The sequence below is a fragment of the Hemicordylus capensis genome, chromosome 2 (genome assembly GCF_027244095.1).
Source record: "Hemicordylus capensis ecotype Gifberg chromosome 2, rHemCap1.1.pri, whole genome shotgun sequence".
Classification (NCBI taxonomy): Eukaryota; Metazoa; Chordata; class Lepidosauria; order Squamata; family Cordylidae; genus Hemicordylus; species Hemicordylus capensis.
The window spans coordinates 78,870,101-78,891,141 of record NC_069658.1 but is presented as its reverse complement, the minus strand read 5'-3'; positions in this window follow the sequence as shown (position 1 = coordinate 78,891,141).

Below are 21,041 nucleotides of genomic sequence, written 5' to 3'. Positions count from 1 at the left end.
TGTGAGAGGGATATTTATCTGAATTGCCCCTCTACACACATTCCAAATCTGTTTAAAGACCCCATCTTGATAGTGTGTGCTGGAGTGTATCTCATCCAAATTGGCCCTGTAAGAGTTTGTTCACTGGATTCTTCCGGAGCCAGAAAGATATAAAGGATTGATCTCCTTTTTGGGGTTTTCTCCAATCCAGGCTCTCCTTGGTCCTGGTGTGTTGTGGCTCTCTGGCTTGACTCTTCATCTTCTCTGCCCTTTGGCTTTTTCTTGACTTCTGGCCTGACCTAGACTCTGTTCATGACCACCTTGATCTCTGGTTGATGGTTTGTTCAACTTTGGCTCTTGGCTTCAGCTCTGACTCACGGCTTGTATCCTGGTCCCTATTCTGGTTTTGCTGCTTGGTTTTGTTCCTTGGCTTTGTAGCTGAATCACCACTTCCTTTGTGACCTAGTCCATGGTCTGTTGCTTACTCCTGGTCCTGTGCAGGGTTCAGGCTCCAGTCTACCTTCCAGTTGCTGCCCATGACCCTACACTGACAGAATGTAACTTTGTGGAAATCAATGTTGCTGCAGAAACTCACAAGTGTTTAATAACTATGTTTGAGAAAACCCCATATTGAGTATCTATTTCCAAATGAAAGACATAAGGCAATTACAAATGTAACACATTCCCCATGTAGAAACAATTTGGTGAATGAAAAGAATGTTGCCACCAGCCATGAGAGCAGCGGTTCTGACCCAGTCTGCCTGCTGAAGCATAAGGCTGAGGAGTGGGGATGTTCCGATTGGCCAGGAGGCCTGGGTGAGTGGGATGAGTCAGCTATTCATGCTTGTTTCCACCCAGGTCTTCCCATTCAACTTGTGAGGGGTGTCCTCCTCCTGAAGCACAATGCAGGTTTTTATTGGTCATCCTACTGGGGGCCAAGTAGGAATTTTGTGGCTCTCCATTAATTAGCAAGTTGTGTGTGGGGGGGGTCATTTTTGCCTACCTCACACTTTTTTCTTAATTAGTTTGCATTTCCTGATCACAACTGACAGGTATAGTGTGGTTCTGTGGATGAGGAGTTCTAGTCCTAGAAGCTTTGCAGCTCTGTTAGTCATAGCTGGGGCTTCTCTGTTCAGGGGGACATAATTGGCTATGCAGCGGGTGTGTGTGTGTGTGTGTGCGTACTTTGCCAATACCTTGACCTTGTCAGGTCAGCTTAGAAAGACAGTGAACAGTCTCTGGGCTGCAATGCTACTCTGAGCAGGGGTGTAATTGCTCATTATAAATCATGCTAGAGGCTCATAGCTGGGGCTTTGCTCTAGACTGGACTCACATTGTTGGGGGTAGGAATACCAATCTCCATGCTGCTCTAATTACCTGTTGAATTTGAATAAGGTTGTGGTCCTTTGCATCCAATTTCTGTTTCGTGTCTTCATTGGCGTGGAGGCAATATATAGATCAACGCATAATCATCATGTACTCAAAATTTATTCATGTGTAAGTGCTTTGTCCTAATGTGTATTTGTGATGAAACAGATACGTGTTCAATGTCATATATGTAAACTACATCTGGTTTTCTGTAGGAATTAAATCATGTCTGTAAAGATAGGATGAGGCACCAGGACAACAAACTGAAGAGATAATAATAAAGTCTAGCAGCTTTTCTGGCAGAGGTAACCTTCCAAAATCATTTATTGAAGGAGAAAGTCAGTTGAAGACACTATGCTTTATTAAGCTTAAATTTTTTAGCTCTTGACATCGGAAGTTTGTATTAATGGGTCTCCTTACAAAGAGGACCGGCAAGTTATTCCAATTATTTTAATATGTGTGTTGTATTTTCCATTCTCATGGAACATGGACTTTCCATTAGAACTCAGCCAAAATAGGATACTATTTTGCAAATAAAAGCCCCCCTCCCACATTTTTAGCATTTTTTCACACCTTGTAATGAAATATTATTAAACTGCCTGGAGAGTGTATATCAGGTGAAAAAGGAACTCATTCCCATTGCCAAGGCAACTTGGTCAAAATTTTCTTGCATTTGGAAGACAGGTACTCATCCAGATGGGTATTTGATTTGACTAATAAGTACTGTATGGCCTATGGCTGTAACAAATTGATTGAACTAATAAGTAATGCAGTGCAAATGAATTAGAATTGGATAGTTCATTGCATATCAGATAATGGGCCAGTTTAGAGTAACTCCCCCCACAAACTGGCCTATGATTAAAACAGGAATGTGCATGAGTTCACACATCCTTTTGTCTTCTCATGAGCTCCTGACATCCTCCTGGCACATTGGGGTGTGGGAGTTCATTTGAAGCAATCCTCTACACACTACATATTTTTGTTTTGGACCAGCTTCCACCATGTGATTAAGAAGTGGGATGCACCAAGAGTCCTCCCATCCTGATGCCTTTTCCAGATACCCTGACATTCCTTTATCACTTGTGTGGAGGTTAGTCCAAACCAGGGATTCTCAACAATGGTTCTTCAGATGTTATTAGACTTCAGCTCCCATAATCCCCAGCCCCAGTGGCCTTTGGTTGGGGATTATGGGAATTGAAGGCCAAAAACATCTGGGGACCCAACGTTGATAATCCTTGGTCAAAACTGCCATTTTATATGAAACTCAAATACTGGTTTAAGTCAGGAGGACATCAGAACATCTGGGAAAGTCGTTAGTAGAGATGCTGCACATCTCTCTACTTAATTGTATGGATTGGTTCTGGGAGGGAAAGTATCATTCATTATTAGTATAGCGTTAGGAGGAAGGATAAAGTTCAACCCAGCCCAATGTCTCTCTTCTCTACTACCTCACTTATCCAAATGTGAGAGAACATTAGCCAAGTTTCCTCAGCAGCAGGGAGCTTTTCCTTTTGCCTCACATTCACTCAGCAATAGCAAATCAGAAGAACCACTTTTGCAAACAGGCACATGAAACAATAGAAGGTATTTCATGAGAGATGTATGTGGCATCTTTTTGAGTGAAAATTGAACCTCATAAAAATTCAGCACTATTTACCACATACATTAGGATTCAAAATATATGTGTAAAAAGTTGTTTCTCCCCCACTCCTGATTATATCATAAGAAAATAAGAACAGCCCTGCTGGATCAGGCCCGAGGCCGATCTAGTCCAGCATCCTGTTTCGCACGGTGGCCCACCAGATACCACTAGAAGCCACAGACAGGAGTTGAGTGCGTTCCCTCTCTCCTGCCATTACTTCCCTGCAACTGGTACTCAGAGGCACCCTGCCCTTGATGCTGGAGGTGGCCCACAGCCCTCCGACTAGTAGCCATTGATAGACCTCTCCTCCATGAAGTCATCCAAACCCCTCTTAAAGCCATCTGGGTTGTTGGCTTATCTCATAGCTTTTGTTGACCATTTGGAGATTAACTGCTTTTTATGAATTTCTTGTACCTTTAAAAGGTTGCAGGGACAGAGAATGCAACCAAGATAGATGGCATAAGGAGCAATAAGCTATATTTACATTGCAAAACATGTTGCATTCTTTGAACACTAATTGCCCACATGTGTTATATTGTCATATTGGGTCTTATTAAACAATAATGAATTATGGAATATAAGGTCATGCAATATAAATAGACTGAATACAATGTACCATGTTGTATGAAATAGATGTGGAAAGGAAAATATTTATTAATAATAATAATAATATTAATATTAATGCACTTCAAATGGTCAATAACGCGAAACTATTCAACACCAATGAAACAAAGCAGGCCCACAAGAAAGAACAATTCAAGAACCAAGCAGAATAATGGAAAAATAAGCCCCTGCATGGTCAATATTTGCACAATATAAGTGGAAAATCAAATATCACCAAGACCTGGCAATGGCTTAAGAATGGCAACTTGAAGAAAGAACCAGAGGGTTTAATACTGGCTGCACAAGAATAGGCACTAAGAACAAATGCAATAAGAGCAAAAGTCAAAAAGTCAACAACAAACAGCAAGTGCCGCCTTTGTAAAGAAGCAGATGAAACAGTGGACCACCTAATAAGCTGTTGTAAAAAGATCGCACAGACTGACTACAAACAAAGGCATGACATGGTAGCAGGGATGATACACTGGAACATCTGCAAAAAATACAAGCTACCTGTAGCCAAAAATTGGTGGGACCATAAAATTGAAAAAAGTGGTAGAAAATGAAGATGTAAAAATATAATGGGACTTCCGACTACAAACAGACAAACATCTGCCACACAATACACCAGATATAACTGTAGTCGAGAAGAAAGAAAAACAAGTCAAAATAATCGACATAGCAATACCAGGGGATAGCAGAATAGAAAAAAATCACCAAATACAAAGATCTACAAATTGAAATTGAAAGGCTGTGGCAGAAAAAGACCAAAATAATCCCAGTGGTCATTGGCGCCCTGGGTGCAGTTCCAAAAGACCTTGAAGAGCACCTCAACACCATAGGGGCCACAGAAATCACCAGCAGCCAATTACAAAAAGCAGCTTTACTGGGAACAGCCTATATTCTGCGACGATATCTATAACAACTGACAATAAAATTCTGGCATCCCAGGTCCTTGGGAAGGACTCGATGTCTGGATAAAACAAACGAGTCAATAACACCTGTCTGACTGTGTAAATAAGAAATAATATGATTTCTATACTGCCCTTCCAAAAATGGCTCAGGGCAGTTTACACAGAGAAATAACAAATAAATAAGATGGATCCCTGTCCCCAAAGGGCTCACAGTCTAAAAGAAACACAAGATAGACACCAGCAACAGTCACTGGAGGTTCTGTGCTGGGGGTGGATAGGGCCAGTTATTCTCCCCCTGCTAAATAAAGAGAATCACCACGTTAAAAGGCGCCTCTTTGCCAAGTTAGCAGGGAAACAATTACAATTTTTGGCCAGCTGTAGCTTTTTTAAACTTAGAGTTCAGGTAGATTATGTATAGATATAGATTTCTAGTTATTTCTCATTTCAAAAATCTTTATCAAGTTTTTTTTTTTTAATTGGCCCTGGTAAGGCTAGTAAACATGTTTAACTGTCATTACTGTGTCAAGAAAGCCCATGTCTTTAAGAACCTTCCAATACTTTATGAATTCTTAACCTATCAGAAGATCATAACGTTATAATATCATTTCAAAAATATTATTATCTGCACATAATAGTTTTGACAAGTAGTTGTGACACTGGGTAAGTGACTTTTTAATTGCAGTCATGAAAATTATTGTTGTAATGACTGACATTCAGACTAAGTTATGTGCATTGAATAACATTTCAGGTGTATAACAGGGAAGGAGCAATTTTTACCAACTCATCCTTCTTCTTGTGCGTCTTAAAAATATGTCCCTGAGGGTCCTGCAAGGCACAGAGAACTGCAGAGGGAAAAGAAGACAGGTGGAAACTAGCCTTCTCCTGTTGCACATGTGCACACAAACAGTATTCATCCAACATGAGCAACTTTAGTCTGGATGTCAGTCATGATAGCCAACTGAAACATGACTGATAAATTTCATAAGGACATAAGAACAGCCATGCTGGATTAGGCCCAAGACCTACCTAGGCCAGCATCCTGTTTCACCCAGTGGCCCACCAGATGCCTCCGAGAAGCCCACAGGCAGGGGATGAGGGCTTGCCCTCTTTCCTGCTGTTGCTCACCTGCATCTGGTATTTAGCAACATATTGCCTCTGAGGCTGGAAGTGGGCTATAGCCACCAGACTGGTAGCCATTGATAGACCTGACCTCCATGACTAACACTAACCATAACTCCATGACTAACACTAACATGTCCCCCATGACCTGTTATCCATGACTAACATGTTTTTGTTGCTAACATATTCAGAGTGCTATGACATATGGGCTGCATCCGTATGTAACGTGGAACCGTGGAACCAACTTTTGAGTGTACTGGAGAGCATCAGAGAGGTGCGGGAACTGGCTATGTGGGCTTCCTTCTTGCTTGAAAGACAGCCCACACAGCCATTCAGGGAGGGAAGTAGAGAGGAGTTTTCTTCCTCAACTTCAGTGCTGCATTCAGATGGCAGGGAGGTTCTCTGTACCCTTGGTTTGGAGCAGTGGAACTCACTACAAATCGAGTTCAAATTGGAGTCTCGTCAGTGCAGCTTTGGGTTGTGCTACCAATGGGACGAGTTGCACACATTCAGACATAATGTTAAGGAAACTTCACGTCCCTGCAACTCCAGTCCCCTGTTATGTGCAAATATGTCCGCAGTCTCTGTTGAGAAGAAGGATGTTTTATCCCCCAGAACATAGTGAGAATACCAGTAACTATCCATACTTGTATTTGAAGCATAGAAAGAGTAGTTTAAGAGTTCATTGTAGAATCCAAGAAAAACTTGGTCCTACTTCTAAATGTAATGTGGCCTACAATAGCAGTAATATCTATGCATTGTGTAGGAATCTGCAGGAAGAAAGCTGCAGGAATGTTTTCCCCTTTCTTATGAAAAGGAAAAGAAGATGAATGCATACACTACATGTTATTTCAATCTCACTTTCCCAATGAATTTACTAATATTTTCAGGTTTTATAACCATTTTATTTGATGAAAATTAGATACTATGTGTTTAAGGTTTCCCATGCATGATGATTGTTCAGCTGTTTCCTACTTTTTTTCAACAGGCTGTGAAGGAGATGGAAAAACCAATCACATTTCAGAATTCAGAAAAGGTCAAGACAGTATACTTGATAAATATATGAGGCATTATAACATTTTTTGTATCTAATTTTTATGTCTTGCACCACATTAATCTTATCTCATAAATTAACTACTTTAATAAGAATTGGAAATAGAACAGATTTGACACCTTTTCCTGCATAATTTTTAGACTCTAGATGTGTGAAACTCACCTTAACAGGCATATATTGTTTCTATGCTAACAAAAGTTTTAAATGAGGCTAAATTTAAGGACTACAACAAAAATGGAGGCTAATTTTAGCACTCTGGTACCTTAGAAGCTATTTTCTCTTTTGCATAAGTTGGACAACCATCCCTAGAATTTTGTGATACTCAGTCTATGTACTTCATTGTAAGATGAACCAGTGTGGTGTAGTTGTAAGAGTGCTGGACTAGGACTGGGGAGACCTGAGTTCAAATCCCCATTCAGCCATGATACTTGCTGGGTGACTCTGGGCCAGTCACTTCTCTCTCAGCCAAACCTACTTCACAGGGTTGTTGTGAGGAGAAACTTAAGTATGTAGTACACTGCTCTGGGCTCCTTGGAGAAAGAGTGGGATCTGATGTCAGAGAAAGGTAGAGCTGAGTGTCATCTGCATATTGATGACACTTCAGTCCAAATCTCCTGAAGACTAGGGATGTGCAAACTGGTTCGAGGTTTGAAAAAAAAACCCATTCGCAAATTTTTATTTATTTATTTTAAAAAATTACCTGTAGCCCATTCGGGCAGCTTCCTAAAGGCCATGGGGGATGGTCTGCAAAGGTTCCCCCTCCCCCCACTGGCCTCTTAATTCACCTCCGCAGCCCGTCCCGGGCTGATTTTCAGGCCTGTTTGGGCCTGCAAAGATCGGCGTGGTGGCCATTTTGGAGGCCACCGCACATGCTCAAATGGCCTCTGCGAGGTCCTAGGCCATGCCAGGCCTCACAGAGGCCATTTGAGCATGCATGGCGGCCTACAAAATGGCCACCATGCCGATCTTTGCAGGCCCGAATGGGCCTGAAAATCAGCCTGGGATGGGCTGCAGTGGTGAATTAAAGGCCAGTGGTGGGAGGGGGAACTTTTGCAGACCCCCCTGGGGCCTTTAGGAAGCCCCCCCAAAGGGGCTAAAGTTAAAAATATTTTTTTTAATTTGAAAAAATAAGAATTTGCAAACGCCCTGGACTGGACTGGACTGGACCGGACTGAGGGGCGGGGGGTTTGCGGGATGCCGGACCAAACTGGCCCAGTCTGGTTTGGGTGCAGTTGGCACCCGAACCAGGCCAGCTGGTTCTGTGTACACCTCTACTGATAACCACTTCCAGCAGTTTCATGTATATGTTAAACAACACAGGGAACAATACTGAACCTTGCAGGACCCCATAGGCCAGAGGCCAAGGAGTCGAACAGAAGTTCCCCCTTCTGGAACCTCCCTGCAAGAAAGGACCAGAACCACTCCAATATACCACCCCTGATCCCAATACCTGTACCTGGGAGAGCACCTTCTTCTGCATGATCCCCACTGCACATTAAGATCATCAAAAGAGGTCCTTCTCCGTATACTGCCAGGCCCATCTGGTGGTGACTCGGGAGTGGGCCTTCTCTGTAGTAGCTCCTGGTCTACATTCATGGCTTAACATCTTTATCAGCTTTTACAAGAACCCTTAAGACACACTTTTTAAGCTGGGCTTTTAGGAATCTCTGAATGTTTTAAATTTTTAAGTGCTGTAATCTTTGCAAGTTTTTAATTTTTTAATTTTTATTTGATGGTGGCTTTATTCTTTTTCTATTTTTGTGAACCGCCTAATGCCTTTGGAGTCAGGCAGTATATTAAACAAACAAACAAACACACAAACAAACAAACAAACAAACAAACAAACATATACCTGAGAGGCGGTTCAGACGGATACCATGGTTGATGGTATCAAATGCCTCTGAGAGGTCCAGCAGAACCAACATGGACGTACTCCCCCTTGCTAGTTCCCAGTGTAGGTCATCCACCAGGGTGACCAAGGCAGTTTCAGTTCCAAACATAGGGCAAAAGCCAGATTGAAAAGGGTCTATATCCGTATCAATATAAAAGCCATAATAACATACAATGACATAATAATAAAGCACAGAGGTTTTAAAAAAACACAAGCACAAAAGTAAAAGATGTCTTGAAAAGGCTTCTCCATCCCTTTTTGAGGCACAGCATGTGCATATACAGGTAGGTTGCACAAACAACTCCCAATTTATTTGGCAGAGTCACATGGGTTTCAGGCCTTTCAGAAAACACCCATATGGAACTTTTATGCTACACCAGGAACAAGAGTAAAGCATCTGTGCAGCATTACTGACAGTCGCTGTTGCAGGTAGCACTGGGATATGAGGCCTCTGGTGGGAGAAAAAGGCCTGTTTTGCACTTAAGTTTGATCTTGTGGGCTCTGAGGGCAAAGTGCTGAGCATAAGATTGAGCTGTTGGTTACAAACTTCAGATAATATATAGGGATGCTGTGAAGAGAACCAGTATGATATATCTCATAATGTGGGAGGGATCCCCCGCCCCCACCCCCCATTAATGAGCTTTTCTGCTCTTTTGCTTTTTGTTTGGTATTAGGAATAAGCTCTTTCTTTTGACTAAAAGCTGATGATGCTATGTCTCTTTTGATCTTGACAAAGGCCAGAGTCCTTTTGAATGTTTTCTGTTCCTTCAGCCTTCACCCGCCCCCCGCCCCGCTTCTTTCTCAGGTAGGATATATCACATCTAATTCTATTGAAACTCAGCCAAAGGTCAGTCCTGTGCAGGAGTGATACAGGATTAATATGTCAGTAAATTGCTCATCACTCCCTGACATGAGAAATAGCTGGACTGACAGAGTGCTGGCAGATGAGCCTGGAGCCAAGGAAGCTTTCAGCTAAAGGGGATTAAGACTGCGGCTAAGCCTTATGAGCCTTTGACTATGCCAGCTTGAAAATGACCTGAGAAAGCCCTACCCTTTCCTTGTATTTGCATACACTCTCTCCTAAACTGTACTTTTTAACATTTTTTCAAGGCCTTTCTTTCACAGAAAATTTAGGCCAAGTTTTCTCCATGACTCAGTTTTTATTTCCCGTGCAAATGACTGCCTACTAACTACTAACTGTCACCTTAAGGAGTATTTGTGAATCTGCTGTCAATTAATCTGCCATCATTGCCACTTGAGGGCATTGGCAGAAAAAATGAATGTGGAAATGTCTACAAGTTACTTCATTTTTCCATTAAAATATGGATTTTACTTCACAGTTGTTAGGAGCCAGTGATCTCAATTTTCTTGGAATGTCACTTCTTTACATATTCTCCTTACATATGCTATAGGGCTTCTTAATTGGTTGCTTTTGCACCTTTCTTATTTCCTGGCTCAGAATGGATTCACTTTCCATGAGGTAATGTTTTTTTCTACAATGAAACTCATGTGGAATTCATAAAGAATGTCACACATCAAGGCGGGGAGGAGAGAGGTGAATCAAATTGGTAAGAAGAAATGGGTGTTTTAAAATGGAGAAAAGGGTTTAAAGGGGATATTAGGGGAGACGAGGTACAAAAAGTCCATTTTTAGTGAAAGTGACTTGATTGGTCATCTTGATGGAAGCAGGCTATGAAGAATCCTTCACTTGCTCTGACTTTGGGCTAACTAAAGCTGAGTGAGCACGGCTGCAGTCTGAACAATGTATACTTGGAAATAAATCAAAAGTAAGCAAAAGTAAGTCTTAAAAATAATTTTTAAAAACAGAACCTTAAAGGCTGAAATGTCACATGGTTCATTGTTGTTTTGCTGCAACAGATGACTATGACCACCTCTTTTGAAACTATTACCTTAAAAATCAATGGATCCCACTTATGTCTGAATACACATGCTACAGATCAGGTTGTAAGACTGATTTAGGAGATTAGCTCAAATCATGCTGGGATAACTGAACAGATCGTATGTTGGTCAGAATAGATACTGGTCAGGGTCTTTTTTCAGTATCCCTCTATTGCCACATAGACACCACATGCAGGCTGATTGAAAAATAGGCCTGTGTTGCAACACATAGGGCAAGAAAAGTGTATGCTCTGGGAACTTTACAGTGAGGGATAGCCTAGGTACTGATGTGCAGACAATACAAAGGAGAGACAACAAGCTTCTAATGCAAAATACTGGATATTTATTGATATGAAGGGCAATCAAAATATACATTCTCATTTGAGGAAAAATAGAATGGGTACCTAACTGTAGGAATGTGCACGGTTCAGCCCGGCACAATGCAAAAGACTGCCGGACCGGTCCGGCGGTCCGGCTGGGCGGGGGACTGTTGCTTTAAGCGGGGGGGTGGTAGTACTTAACCCCCCCCCCCCGCCGCTCTTCCCCCTCCGGCGCTCGTCATTTGAAAAATCTTCTTGGGGCGGCAGAGTTCCCCTGCCGCCCCTACACCCGTCGTTGTTTGTCAAGCCTTCAAAGAGACGAGCACTAGCGGCGTGCATGTGCCCTACGTGGTGTGCGCGCTCGTCTCTGACGTAGGCGGTGCACACGCCGCCTACGTCACAGCGCACGCGCTGCCTACATCAGAGAAGAGCCTGCGCAGGGCGCATGCGTGCCGCTAGTGCTCATCTCTTTGAAGGCTTGACAAACAACAACGGGGACAGGGGCGGCAGAGGGGCGGGGGGGGGGGAAGTACTACCCCCCCGCTTAAAGCAACAGTCCCCCCCCCCCCGTGCTGGACCGGGGGTGCACTAGACCATGCACACACCTACCTAACTGTAATGTTAGCAAACCAAATTGTTAACGTGGAGAATTTCAATAAACTAATCTTGCTTGCATAAAGAACAACACAGAAAAGCAACACATTCATTGAAATGAATGGAAAAATCTGTTGCTAGCTCTGCTTTTTCTGCAGTCTCCCAGAAGCTTCTCTGCTTATGTCTGAGATTGTAGGCGAATGGGTCTCACTTCTGACATACTCAGGAGCCTCACAGGACCGTGAACTCTCAGTTTGTTGGCATATTGGGGAACAGTCACTTAGTACGCAGTAGGATGGTTACCCCTAGATTCAGCAGCTGCAAAAGAGCCAAATTGAAAGGGAGCTCATCTCACACCTTCCCCATGATGGGGCACCTCAGTAGACTCCTGAAGTTAGCTCGCAACAGTTAACTGTTCAAGGTCTCTCTGCACCATTGACCTTCCTTTGATTTACCTCCCCTCCACAGGAGCCTCAAATGAGCTAAAAGTCAATGAGGCTATTCACATGATGGGAGAACCACTGGGCTCAGCTGTGAGCCCAGTGGCTCTTAAGCAGGTAACCCGCTAATCTACCCCTGCCCTTAAACCAGGTTTGTGGAGCAAGTGCTCCGCAAACCCGATTTTTAAAATTGTGTGTTGCCATGGCGCGGCTCTCTGCCACAGCAACTCATGAGGAGACCCCTGACCGGGAGGCTGAAAAGCAGCTTCCCGGCTTGGGGGTCTCTCCAGCATGCCCTGCGCACTCACTCAGGGCGTGCTGGAGCTTCCGAGGGCCATGCAGCCTCCAAACTCCCAAGCCCCCACCGGCTCAGTGAAGGAGCCGAAAGTCGTGTGGGAGGCCACTTGAAGCAGACTGACTGCTTGTCTGTGGGCAAAGTGGGCTAAGCCTGCTCTCCCCGCTAACCCTCTCCAGGCAGCTCCCACTGATCGTGGAAACCACCTCAATTATCTCAGCAGGGTAGTCAGATAAGGCTCCGGGATGTGCATTCCCTCCTTATCAAAAAGAAGGCTGGAGTGGGCAATAGGATCCCATAAATGTACCCATTAAAATGCTGATTAGTTCACTAGGTGTTTCCGACTGAAGAGTTCTTGTGTTTGCATATTCAGCCACTCCATTTGCAGCATCCTATTCACTCATTGAGGTGCTTCACATGACTGGTGTGAAGCACCATTAGGGGTAGCACAGGGAGAGCAGGCTTAACCCAGTCTCCCCGCACACAGACAGGGGACCTTCCTGGGGTGGACGGATTGGCCACCAAAATGACTGCCAGATCTGTCATGGAACTGGCAGGGGTGGTGGGGATAGGGGGCCAGCCAGCTCCCAGAAGTTCCAGGATGACCCGCGCAAATGCGCAGGGCATTCTGGAGAGACCCCTGGGGCCGCGAGGCTTGTTTTAGCCTCCTGGTGGGGGTCTCCTTGTGTGTTGCCACAGTGTAGAGCTGCGTTGTGGCAGCACATGATCAACAAAATGGTGTTAGTGGAGTGCTCGCACTGCTAACCTCATTTAAGGGGAGGGGTAGTTTTTGCGGTTTGCTGCCAGGAGCTGCGTGGCTCCTGTGGCAGTTGGCAGCTCCCGTGGCAGCAGACAACCAGGGGAAATTCGGCTAGGCTCCCTTAGCCCAATTTTCCCTGGTTGTGAGTATAGCTTCATTGTGTTGTAGTGCTGCATGGCAGACACAAAGAATGGGATCTTTTTAGATTCCCCAGAATGACTGTAGTCAAGAAAAAAAGTTGATTGGAATGTTGCCCCAGGACATGTTCTTGGGTATATCAAACCCCAGTGCAGTGATCCAGTGTGGTCCTTTGTGACCCACACACACCTTGGAGTTACCAGCAGCTTGGGCAATCTGCTGCTCACATGCCATCACACCAAGCTGTGTTCAGCTTTTTGTGCCAATTTCCAGATCAGTTATCTGGCCAAACCTGATCTGCCCAGTCTTCCTTGCCAACACAGGAGGCTGGTTCCACAGAAAAGGCATCCTTGTGGATTCACCTCTGTTATCTAACACCTCCAACCTTCTCATCCCTGCTTCTGACCGAGCTATCCCTGAGGATCAAGGTCCTTCAGTTGTCCAGGCAGCCCCAAGGTTTATGCACCAGTAGAAGCTAAGGTAACATGAATGTTTCCACTTAGCTGGGCCCATTTCTATCCTGCTCCTTCTTCTTAAATCCAGCCATCTCCTTCTCTAAGCCTCTTTTTCTAGCCCACCTGGGAATTCATACCATTAGGACTAAGCTAAAATGCCTCCTTGCAGTTGAACATACCTTTAATAGGATTGCTTTAACCACACATTTCTTTCAGCTGTACCCCTCCCTTCAATAAATTCTTCTTTTGATTTTTGAAACTTCAGCCTTGTCCAGTTGTCCAGTCAGTCCAGTCCACAACTTTGCAGAAATTTAATCTGATGTGGAACTGTCCTATCCAGAGCTAATTTCCCCACACAAAGCCTGAACACAACTTTTGGGGTGTATACCAATCATCCTGGGGCAGTTCCATTAGCAAATCACAGATTGTTAAAAGATGCAACTCCTGGAGAGTCTTTTTATTATAGCTGCTTAACATGGCCACGCTATGTGGAGATGGTTTATGAGACAGGAGGAAGGTTTATTTGTTTATATTTATATACTGCCCTTCATCCCAAGACCCCAGGGCAGTTAACAAAATGATAAAACAATACAATTCAATAAAATATAAAAACAAGATAAAACAATAACATACAATAAAAACATAAAAAAGAAGAAAATAGCTATTTTTTTTTAAAAGGAGGGCTGTAAAATAGGAAAGTATAGACAAAATACATTAATGCAATGCGGCTGCATTTCAGGTGACTCAGATGGCTTAAATCAGCTGCTGCTGCATGTAGTGCAAAAGGTGCGGGGCCAGGCTAGATTTTGCAAGAAGATGAGCGCAAGAGGGTTAGGCTCCCAGTTTCACTATAACTTAAGCAGACAAGGGATGGGGATTTTTGGAGGGTTAAGTCAGTTCACTATGCCTTCATTTGACAAACAGGATGAATGGGTTTGGAAATCTTTAGGGCTCATCCACAGAATGCACACACTATATGGGTTTTCAGTGGGTTGGATGGTCAAAGTTACAAGGGCAATCTCAGTACCTAGCAACAGCAAACTACATGGATGGTTTTTCCTTGGGATCAGTGCTGATGTACCTAAACAATACCCACTAACCACTAACATGTAGGTTAGGGACAAATGAATTAAGGGGCTCCCAGGAGTTCCACTTTACTGGTAAAAGATAGAAAAGGGGAAATTTATTTATTTATTTATTTATTTTTGCATTTATATACCGCCTTTCATTAAAAAGATAACCCCAAGGCGGTTTACAAAAGTTAAAAACATACAATAAAAACACAATAAAAACATCATGTTAAAAGTACAAAAACATATAAAAACAGGCATAAAAACAACACAACAAATACAACAAATAGGAACACAGAGAAGCCGCAGTAGAAAACAATCATGTAAAAGCCTGGGTAAAAAGCCAAGTCTTTAAAAGCTTTCTAAAAGCCGTGATGGAGTCCGAGGAAAGAATGGCCACTGGGAGAGCATTCCAGAGCCTGGGGGCAGCAACAGAGAAGGCCCTGTCCCGAGTGCACGACAACCGGGCCTCCCTCATTGTCGGCACCCAGAGCAGGGCCCCCTCAGATGTCCTCGTCCAGCGGGCAGCAACCCTTGGGAGCAGGCGGTCCCTCAAATACCCTGGGCCCAAACCGTTTAGGGCTTTAAAGGTCAAAACCAGCACCTTGAATTGGACCCGGAAACGAACCGGCAGCCAGTGCAGCTCTTTCAAAATGGGGGTGATATGTTCCCAACGGGCAGCTCTGGATAAAACCCTCGCTGCCGCGTTTTGCACTAGCTGCAGTTTCCGGATATTCTTCAAGGGCAGCCCCACGTAGAGCGCGTTACAGTAATCCAGCCGCGACGTGACTAAGGCGTGGGTAACCGTGGCCAGATCTGCCTTCTCGAGAAAGGGACGCAGCTGGCGCACCAGCCGAAGCCGTGCAAAGGCACCCCTGGCCACCGCCTCCACCTGAACCTCCAAAAGCAGAGCCGGGTCCAGTAGTACCCCCAAGCTGCGTACTTGCTCCTTCAAGGGGAGTGCAACCCCATCCAGAACCGGTAAAATCTCCTCATCCCGATTGGCTCTCCTACTGACCAACAGTACCTCCGTCTTATCCGGATTCAATTTCAGTTTGTTAGCCCACATCCAACCCATCACGGCCTCCAACCCCCGATTCAGGACATCCACCGCCTCCCTAGGATCCGATGACAAGGAGAGATAGAGCTGAGTGTCATCCGCATATTGCTGACAACTCAGTCCAAATCTCCGGATGACCTCTCCCAGCGGCTTCATGTAGATGTTAAACAGCATGGGGGACAAGACCGATCCCTGCGGGACCCCACAGGCCAACGGCCACGGGGCCGAGCAGTAGTCCCCCAGCACCACCTTCTGAACCCTCCCCTCAAGAAAGGACCGGAACCACTGCAACGCAGTGCCTCCGATTCCCATACTCGAGAGGCGGCCCAGAAGGATACCATGGTCGATGGTATCGAAGGCCGCCGAGAGGTCCAGCAGAACCAACAGGGACGCACTCCCCCTGTCTAGTTCCCGGCGTAGGTCATCCACTAGAGCGACCAAGGCAGTCTCAGTCCCATACCCGGGGCGGAAGCCAGATTGAAAAGGGTCCAGATAATCCGTATCATCCAAGACCCTCTGCAGCTGGGACGCCACCACACGCTCCATCACCTTGCCCAAAAAGGGGAGGTTAGACACAGGTCTATAGTTGTCCAGGTTGGAGGGATCAAGGGAGGGCTTTTTTAATAGAGGTCTTACCACCGCCTCCTTGAGGCACGATGGCATCCTGCCCTCCCTTAACGAAGCATTAACGATCACCTCCAGCCATCTACCTGTCCCCTCCCTGGCAGCTTTTATTAGCCATGAAGGGCAAGGGTCAAGAGCGCACGAAGTCGCCCGCACACTGCCCAGGATCTTGTCCACATCCTCAGGCCGCACCAACTGAAAAGAATCCAACACAACGGGACCAGATGGTACCAGAGGCACGTCTGCCGGAACTGCCAAAACTCTGGAGTCCAGGTCAGCACGGATGCAAGCGACTTTATCTGCAAAGCGACAGGCAAACCGATCACAAAGAGCCGTAGATGACTCCTCCCCCATTGTCCGGGGGGATGTGTGGAGCAATGTTTTCACCACACGAAACAGCTCTGTTTGCCTGCACTGAGCAGACGCAATGGAGGCGGAGAAAAAACATTTCTTCGCCGCCCCCACCGCCACGGCATAGTCCCTAAAATGGGCTCTAGCCCGTGTTCGATCGGATTCGTGACGACTCTTCCTCCAGCGTCGCTCCAGCCGTCGTCCGAGTTGCTTCATCGCCCTAAGCTCCGAGGAAAACCAAGGAGCAGAATGGGCTCCACCAAGCCGGAGAGGGCACTTGGGGGCAACCGTGTCAACAGCCCTGGCCATCTCTCCATTCCAGAGATCAACCAAGGCCTCGACAGGGTCACCAGCTCTGGACACTGGAAACTCCCCGAGGGCCGTCTGAAATCCAAGCGGATCCATAAGCCTCCGGGGGCGGACCATCTTAATCGGCCCACCACCCCTGCAGAGGGCAGACGGAGCAGTCAAACTAAACCCCACCAGGTGATGATCTGTCCATGACAAAGGAGTGATCTCAAATTCCCCCACCTCCAGATCATTTATTTCCCGATCGGCAAAAACCAGATCCAGAGTGTGTCCCGCCACGTGGGTAGGGCCCGATACCAACTGAGACAGGCCCATGGTTGCCATGGAGGCCATGAAATCCTGAGCCGCACCCACTAAGGGGACCTCAGCGTGGACATTGAAGTCCCCCAAGACAATAAGCCTGGGGGAACCCAAGGCCACCTCCGAGACCACCCCCGCCAGCTCAGGTAGGGAGACTGAAGTGCAGCGGGGTGGTCGGTACACCAGCAGAATCCCCAGCCTATCTCGGAGGCCCACCCTCAAGGACAAACACTCGAAATTCTGAGATTGCCTGACTGGGCACCTGGAAACGGGGAGGGTCTCTCGAAAGATGACCGCAACGCCTCCTCCCCGACCCTTGAGGCGGGGCTGCTGCACGATCTGGAAACCTGGAGGACAAAGCTGAGAGAGACCAACCCCGCCCAGCGCATCCAACCAGGTCTCCGTCACGCATACCAGGTCAGCACGCTCATCCACAATCAAATCGTGGATGAGAGATGTTTTTGCGTTAACTGACCTGGCATTTAGCAGCAGCACCCTAATCCTTGAGGGAGTGTTCACAGAGCTCCCTGGGGTCAGAGGGTTGGGGGAAGGGCCAGAAAAAGGAACAGGCCTCAATTGCCTGGACCGTTTTCCCCTGTAACGGCCTGCCCAACTCCCACCGCCATATCTCCCACTGCCCGCTACCCGTGATATTGCCGCCCCCACTCCAGACCTACTTTTTTGCTCTCCTAGACACATCTCCCCAGACTATTCCACCACGGCTACTTGGCTTAATTTAAAACCAAGACCAGACTCATACAGTCCCTGCTGACTTCTTGCTTGGTGGAAGATGGATCGTCAAGGCAGGAGGAAAAGGTCTTCAGGGCTCCAGGCAGCTCGCCCCACGGCTGAGAGCCCTTGTGCTCTCGCCCTTCGGCTCACGCCCCTGGCCCAGCCCCAGCTTTAAAGGCACAGAGGCTGAGGGTAGATGGCACACACCTGGAGAAAGAGGTGGGGCAGAAGCCCAAACACAGTCACTGCCCTGCCAAGATGTTCCCTCTTCCCTTCCTCAGTCCCTGGCCCAGCCCCAGCTTTAAAGGCACAGAGGCTGAGGGTAGATGGCACACACCTGGAGAAAGAGGTGGGGCAGAAGCCCAAACACAGTCACTGCCCTGCCAAGATGTTCCCTCTTCCCTTCCTCAGTCCCTGGCCCAGCCCCAGCTTTAAAGGCACAGAGGCTGAGGGTAGATGGCACACACCTGGAGAAAGAGGTGGGGCAGAAGCCCAAACACAGTCACTGCCCTGCCAAGATGTTCCCTCTTCCCTTCCTCAGTCCCTGGCCCAGCCCCAGCTTTAAAGGCACAGAGGCTGAGGGTAGATGGCACACACCTGGAGAAAGAGGTGGGGCAGAAGCCCAAACACAGTCACTGCCCTGCCAAGATGTTCCCTCTTCCCTCAATAGAAGGAGAAATAGAAATAGAAGGAGCAAGGAATCCTTGTTCTAAAGTGGGTGATTATGGGAAGGGGCTATATCTCTACCTGTTTTGCAGCTTTGCCTTGTGTTGGAATGATGTGCTGGGAAATTTTCCTGCCAAGGGGAAACTCCTGGCAGGTAGGTTCTTGGCTTTCAAGAAATCGAAGAGTCCAAAAATAATGATTTGAAAATAGTGATTTTCAATACTGATTCTAGAGATTCTCAGGCAGGGAATATTTAGGCCTCACCCACATAATGCACACACTATATGGGTTTTCAGTGGGTGGATGGCCAAAGTAATGGGAACTAGGACAATCTCAATTCCCAGGAACAGCAAGGTAAATCTAAATGGGTTTTGGCTGGTTGATGACTCACAGAAGTTGTTTCAAAGACACTGGCCAACCAAATGCTGAAGACTTGCTGAACAAAGTACTGGTTTTGGGGATATGTTTTTATTCCCTAAGGACTAAGGTTTGGGTGACTGGGCTGAACACATTCTACCTTCTAGAATCTTAATCTAGCAACCTGTTGTTTCTGATGTAGTCTGGCTTTTAAGATCAGAGTTCAGATGAGCTGAATTTCCTAAGGTTGGAGATGGGTGTGAGCCTCGATTATGGGTGTGAGCCTCGACCTTTAGGATCAATCTAATCATGAAGTTCTGGTGCTTTTTAATCATTTGGTTGAGAAAGGGGCTTTTATGCTTGGATGAGGAGAAATTGCTTTGTGGAGGAATTTCACTAATTATTATCTGTGGAAGAAGGGAGCATCATTGATTTCCATAAAAAGTCTTCCCAAGTTGTCTGAGTTACTTGGAAACTGGTTTAGTCCTTTTGTTCCTGTTATCAAGCATGGGGAGAGGGGCATTTCTGCAAAACCTTCCCTTCACCTTCCATTGTCAAATGTGTTCTGTTTGGTCTCTTGTGATGCCAATATGGTCCGGAAAAGTCCTGGTACTGCATGAGATACCCGCAAACATATAGTTGAAGAGGGGATTACTCTTAACACCTGGCTCCACTTTCTAGAATTAAATGGTTTTTCTACTGTTTGAATGTATTGTGTTACTGTGCTAATTTCTCCATGAAAGAGTCTACAGTATGTCACTAAATTCCCCACAAAACATTTTGCTTTCCAATTCCATCATCAAAATGTATATTTGTGTTCTAATTTAAACTAATTTGAGCATTTGTTTATTAAAAGCTTGTCTCATTCCCATCTGTATTGAAACCACATCTACAGACAGGTTAGCCCTTGGGTTAAAAGATCCCTATCAGACATAAGTGTTTGGTCCCATGTGTCATTAACAGTCTGAAAAACCAAACACATGTTTGGTGTTTCCATGATTGGTAGCCTAGGGCATCCAGAGCTGCCAATTATAGAAATGCTTGCCAATCATGGAAATACTCGCCATCAAACTCATGGTATTTGCTTCTTCAGACAAATATTATAACCATGAAGAATGTGGGTGGGAGGTAGGGATGTACAAGCCGGCTCACTTTGAGGCTGGCTTGACATCGAGCCAGCCCAGTCTGAGCAGTCCGAGTTCTAACTGGACTGGCCCCCAATGGGGGGTGCTGTTTCGAGTTTGAACTGGACCGATCCCCGATTTGAAGAACCAGCTTGCAGGCTTGCTCAGGGGATATACAGTACTTGTAAAGTGAATCCAACAAGGATTCCCCCTTTAAAGTAAAGGGCATTCCCAGTAAATGCAGGGGTGGGGAGAGAGAAAGACTTCCTTTTATCTTTAAAATGCAGGCAGTAGAGGCAGTGGTGGCAGTGGCAGAAACATCAGAAGCAGTGGCAGGATCTCCTCCAACACCCCACCGGCCTCTCAAGTGACAGCCCAGGCAAGCTGGGGCTGGGTTCGGGCCTCTGCACATGCGCAAGTCATAAAAATGGCCTCCACACATGCACAGAGGCACGAACTCAGCCGCAGCCAGCCCAGGCTGACATTTGGGAGGCCGGTGGGGGAGGGATGTTTGGAGGAGCTCCCACCACCTCTGATGTCTCCACCACGGCCACTGCCTCCACTGCCTGCATTTTAAAGGTTAAAAGCCGGTTTGGCCCAGTTGGATGGTCAAACCGAACTAGATCTGGTTTGGCTGCACCTGAGCCTGGATCGGGCTGCTTCAGATCTGTTCTGGATTCAAACCGAGTCAGCCAAAAGGCCAACTCACACAAACCTAGCAGGAGGGTGAGTGACACACTGAGGACAGGACTTCTGAATGTGCTCTGGGCACTGGACACATGCAGACTCTTTTTTAAAAAACAGTCTGAACAGGGCTATAGATTCATCCAGTTTACCCATTGTGGCAAGCTACTTAATGAAGAACAGTGGCTAGAAACCCTTCCTGATTACTTTCTGTGTCAAACACACTGCTTAATGATAATGTGTAGTTACCTTAAATAATACATCTACCTGAAGATTGTAGGCAATATCATTTACGC